We start from the raw sequence: 5,666 nt of genomic DNA on the forward strand, positions 1-5,666 counted from the left end.
TTTAACTTTTTTTTTGTCTTGTAAAGAGATAACTCACATACCTATGCCTTAAATTTAGCCTTACTCTCCACCAAACTTTGCAGCAGAAGCGGCAGCAGCAACATGCCGGCAGCAGCTCTGCCTGCCCATGGGTTCTGTCCCCATGCCAGAGGCGGCAACAGCAGCTCCCCATGCCAGCAGCATCTCTGACTGCCCATGGGTCCCCATGCTATTCTATTCTCTAAGTAAAAGAGCACTACTGCCAGATCTTAAGAGTCTAAGAAATCTTTGTTTCGACTCCTCGGCTCACCGACCCCACATCATAGGAGATGGGGACACGTTGTACATTTTAGCCTAGAATAAATGAGGAACTCCTATTCCCTAACTTCCTCTCACTCTCACTCATATTGCAAATAATGCATTAGGGAAAAAAAATCCTTTTACTGTAGTCTTAGTGGGATTTTAAAAAAGAAAAAAATTTTATGCCTGTGTTCACAGTGTAATCTTTACTGGGAAGCGCTCTAGGCCTCGGCTTAGTTTTCTGTTGAATTATCCAGCTCCAGATGGGCTGCTCTAGGAGAGAAATTTGGGCCTTTAAGGGAGCAAATACTGCTGGTGTTTGTGGAGGTACAATTTCACTATCAGCATATTCAGTGCATTCCTCAAATAATCACTTTAATTATAGCAATTATAGTTTAACAATCATAAAAACAATTATAAAATCAGTTATTTCATATAGAGAGTATGGGCAAGGAGGACCCTTCCATTGATGGGTACTGGGTCCCTCTTGTCCGGTGTCTGCCTTGTCAGATCGCCTCCCAGTAAATTGTCTGGAGCACAGGGCCTGAAGGAGAGAGACCTAAGTCATTCAGGAGATGCAAAGATGCAAGGGGTGCCCAAAGGAAGTGGTTCAACGCCAGGCCCTGCCACATAGGACACGGGAAAGTTTGGGTTCCCTTGGTACCGACCTGTGGATCACCTTTCCTGGTGAGCCCCAGGGAAATCAGGTCTTGGTGTTTCTCAGGCGCGGGGGCGCCACCCTCACCTCACGCCTCCCTCACCTCGCCCCTCCCCCTGGGTCCCTACCCTTGGGAGCAGGCGAAGCCCGTGGGCTCCTGGGAGCTTTGAACTTCCAACGTCTGATGGTGAGAACCCCGAGCACGCGCCAGAAACGGCTGAGGCCAGGAACGGCTGAGATGAGAGGAGGAAAAGAGGCTAACACCCAGAGATGTGGAGGGCTGAAATGGGCTTTCCGGATAGGGAAGCGACAGAGAGGGGAGGAGGAAGTGCAAAGATGAGGGGCTGGGCCGGGAGGAGGATGAGCGCGCCGCACAGGGGAGCCTGGGGGGACCAGAATGGGACCTAAGCAGCCAGTAATGAGAGGAAGGGGCCAGAATGAGGGGGAGGCGTGGTTTGAGTGAGCGATTGACAGGGAGGAGAAACAAATGGACAAGGAAAGAAAGGAGAATGTGAAATAGAGGATAGAAGCTTGTCTTGGGGAAAGAAGGGACTTAGGAGGAGAGCCAGTGTGCTCACTTACTCCAGCAAGTAGGGGTCCTGGCAGGGATGGAACACTTGCTGCTGTGGAGCCCATAAGTGGCTGCCTAGGTAAGTCTTGATTCTAATATGTTGTGATGACTGGCAGGCCTCTCAGCAGGACTTGGAAGACCCCACTGTAACTATTGGGTTGGGTTCTATTTGTTGTGATCTGGCAAAATGCAAACAACTAATAATCCTACCCCCTAGTCATATAATGCTTAGTCAACCCTTTCAAAGTACTTCTCTTGTCCTAATCTGCTCCCTGCAACAACACTGGTAATGTCTTGAGATGGTTGCATTATCTCCATTTTATAGGCAAAGAAGTTAAAACTCAGGTGAAGTGACTTATCCAGGGTCATAGGTCAAGTAAATGACTGAGGAGAAACAACAGGTTGGTTATGATTTTACTGAAGCCAGTATTCACCAGTCTGGAATAAAGATAATTATAGCAGGATGTGACTCAGTGACAAGAGGTAACAGAAAGCTGATGACTTTCTGAGCCCACAAAAAAATGTCCCCAGACTCAAAAATCATTTTCTCCTCATCTGTAAAGTCCAGGAAGGCAGATGCTTCTCACCCTGCACTCAGGTCTCCAGGTCCCTCTACAGCTTCTCTGAGAGTCCTCAGTGTGGAGCCCTCTGTCAGGCATATCTTTATTCAGAGAAATAATCAGTTCAGCAATTGGGAGCCTGTCTTAATCTGTTGGGGCTGCTATAACAGAATATCACAGACTGGGTGGTTTATAAACAATCGAAATTTATTTCTTACAGTTCTGGAGGCTGGGAAGTCCAAGACCAAGATGCTGGCAGGTTTGGTGTCTGGTGGGAGCCTGCTTCCTAGATGGCCATCTTGTTGCTGTAACCTCACATGGTGGAAGGGAGAAGGGAGTTTCCTTGGGCTTCTTTTATAAGGACACTAATCTCACGCATGAGAGCTTTACCCAGATGATCTAATCACCTCCTAATACCGTTGCCTTGGGGGTTAGGTTTCAGCATATGAATTTTGGAGGAACGCAAACGTTCAGACCATAACAGAACCATAAAGGACTCACTGCTTAGGTCATGTCAAATGCGTGCAGGTGAAGTGATCACCCCTTTATTCTTCAGGACTGAAGCAGACCACAGCCTTCTATCTTGTCTCTTAGACTGGCTTGCCTGCCCTCCCTTATTGTTTTAAACTGTGTTTAACCATTCTTCTGATTGGTGTGCAGGATCCCTATAACTTAGATGTTCATTTAATCTATACATGATGCGGAAGCCAAGGGAGAATTCAGAGAATTTGAAAGGGTGAGTAGGAGCCAGCTGCCAGAAGGCACAGGGGAAGAGCTTTCCAGGCAGATGGAATAAGGAGGGAAAGGCTCTAAGGCAGTGACCTTGGTGAGTTCAGGAAACAGAGGTCCCTTGAGGCTGGAGCACATAACCAGGGGGGAAGTGGCTTGAAATGAAGTCAGAGAGGAAATCAGGGGTCCAACTACAGTTGCGGATAGTGGGGCTTGCAGCCTAGGGTATGAAATCTGGGCAGGGGTGGCTGCTGGAAAAGACAGGAATGTCCCCTTAAGGGCCCCAATTTAAAATTGCGGAACAGCAGAGGAGATGAACCTAGCTAAACCTCCTAAATGAAGATGACGTGGGGTATACAGGAGGAAACACAAAGACCTCTACTTTGCACCAGAGTGCCATGTCCTAAAGAACATTATTAAGAGCCATACCAACTTCTCAAACCCAGAAAATGAAGGGCATTTGAGAGGATGTTTAGACCACAAACCCAATTCAAAGCTGCAGACTGCCTTAAGTGACTTCCTCTGGAGGACTCCGTGGGGCATCCACCTCTGAGGATGGAGATACACCTTGCCATTGTCTTCTCTGTAGAAAAGTGGGCAATCTTTTATATTGTTGATGGCAGTACATGGAAGTTTAATACTCACTAGCTCAGGGCTTGTCCTCTAAAAGTTTATAACTAGACTATATACATAAGGTTTTAACCCATTATCTGATGGTGGGTATAGTTGCAGTGGAGGATAAAGTTCAGAAGGGTAAAAAATACTGGAACGTCATATCACCCTGTAGATTTCAGAGTCCTAATGAGTTTCTATGCAACCCTCGCCTTAACTATTCCACTTGAGAGAAAATGATCATATAAAGCCCTTAAATGTTTGTTTTTAAAGGGCTTATTTTTAAGTTATTTACCCCTTCTGTCTGGGGTTTCTACACTGTTGTCCCCTTGTACTAAGCCACCATAATCTCTCATCAGTACTATCGCAATAATTAATTTATCTTTCTGCTTCCACACCTACATCCTTACAGGCTGTTTCTCAAACAGCAGTCTGAGTGAATCTTCTAAACACTAAATCAGGACTTTTTTTTCCCTGTAATGGTGGGCTAGGTTGTCTGGGTCAACCCTCTGGCTGAAAACAATTTGAAAAGAAAAACGGACAAAATATAAGAAACATTTTCTTAAGATTAGTGACGAGATGACAAAACAATAAAGAATTATAAGGGAAGACTTAAGAAGGGTAAGAAGTCATGGGAGCCACCCTGACCTTGAAGATACTTGTATATTCCCCAGACAAGAATGTTTTGACAGCATCGTGATTCCCAGAGTAGAGAAGTCGAAGCCGGGGGCTGGCAAAGTAGAGAGTCTAATGGGAGACTGTGGTGAACAGGCTCTAAGGTATCCACCCACCCCCACCAAATGTAGGGGAAGGGACCTGTGACTTTAATCTAACCAAGAGAATATGGCAAAGTGATGGGACGTCACTCCCGTGATATGTTATAAAAGTCTCAGTCTTGTTAGTAGACACAAGGCAAGGAGCTTAAGACAGCTTCTAGCTAGAAATTAAAACCACAGATTCAAGAAATCCTATGAATCCCAACAAATACAAAGGAAATCAATACCTAGAGTCATAATGAGACTGTAGAAAACAGAATAAGAGAAAAGCTTAAAAGCTGCTAGAGAAAAGGATAAGTTATCTTTAAGAAAGGTGCATGGTACATGGGAGATGCTTAATAAATATTTTTAAGTGAATAAACAACTACACTATATCTGGGAGATTTTCAGCTTGCTAGCACTATAACTTGTGTCACTTGACCTCTTTGAAACTCAATCTCCTAATGTGAAAACGTGGATAACAAAATCTACTTTATAAGGACAGGTGTCAGGATTAAATTTGTATTGAGTTACACACAGAACATCCAACAGCTCCTAGTATATGTTAAGTGCTCCTGTTCTACTCAGATTCTCTCCCAAATTTGAGTTTCTTGTCTGTTCTATGCAAATTTACTCTCTAATCTAGATCTCCAGTCCAGGCTTTCTTCCCAGTTCCAAACATCCATCTTGAAATACTTCTATATCTAAAATATATTTGCTTCCTTCCCTTTTAAAGAGCTGGAGGCTTCAGAAAAACAAGTCCTACTGCAATTAACACCTGTTCAGGGACAGGAAAAAAAAAAAAGGTGAATTAACAAACATCTAGCTTAGAGTGGACCTGACAATTCCCTGACCTAAATTATACTGAGTAGTGTTTCCCAAATTTCTGTCTTGATAAGAATTACCCGGGGCAGTTGTTAGTTTTCGGTTACTTCTCAGGAATGATATGATTCTCTAGGTTTAGGGTAAAACCCAGGAACCTGACTTTTTAACAAGTACCCAGGTGACTCTCACCTTCATAGAACAGTGAGAAGATGGCTAGGAGGTGAGGATTATAAAATTGGCCAAGCCACTAATTAATTAGAGTGAACAGATATTTTCTGCTATGGGGAAGGAGAGAAGAAACTACAAATAAGAGGCTGGATCTGTGGAGGTGAATATATCATGGCCCCTGTCTGCACAGATTCACTAACTTTTGGAAGACATCTGTGTACATAACATATTTGAAAGCAAGCAGACTATGCTCCCATTAGCTGGGCAGTAATGGACAAAATAGGGGTTTTGATTGTGGGGACCTGGGAAAATTTTGTGACGAAAGTGTGCTCTGAGCTAGACTATTCTTTAGACTTCTAGATTTTTTTTCAGGTGACTAAAAAAGAAACGGAATTCCAGGAAAGAAAAATCATTTTAAGCAAAGAAAGATAGGTAGAAGATGCTCACATTGGTTGTAATAAAAGCAAGAAAACTGAGTTAATCCCATCCACACCTCCAGGGCATGCCCA

General features: G+C 44.0%; 1 long non-coding RNA gene across 1 annotated transcript; it reads left to right on the plus strand.

Annotated features, from left to right (window-relative positions):
• Positions 1-1,120: 1,120 nt before the first annotated feature.
• On the plus strand, positions 1,121-4,874 carry LOC139084192 (uncharacterized). Its single transcript, XR_011541583.1, has 2 exons — positions 1,121-1,587; positions 2,289-4,874. It is a non-coding gene; the product is annotated as an uncharacterized lncRNA (long non-coding RNA).
• The last annotated feature ends 792 nt before the right edge of the window (positions 4,875-5,666 follow it).

Source organism: Equus przewalskii, chromosome 6 (genome assembly GCF_037783145.1).
Source record: "Equus przewalskii isolate Varuska chromosome 6, EquPr2, whole genome shotgun sequence".
Lineage (NCBI taxonomy): Eukaryota > Metazoa > Chordata > Mammalia > Perissodactyla > Equidae > Equus > Equus przewalskii.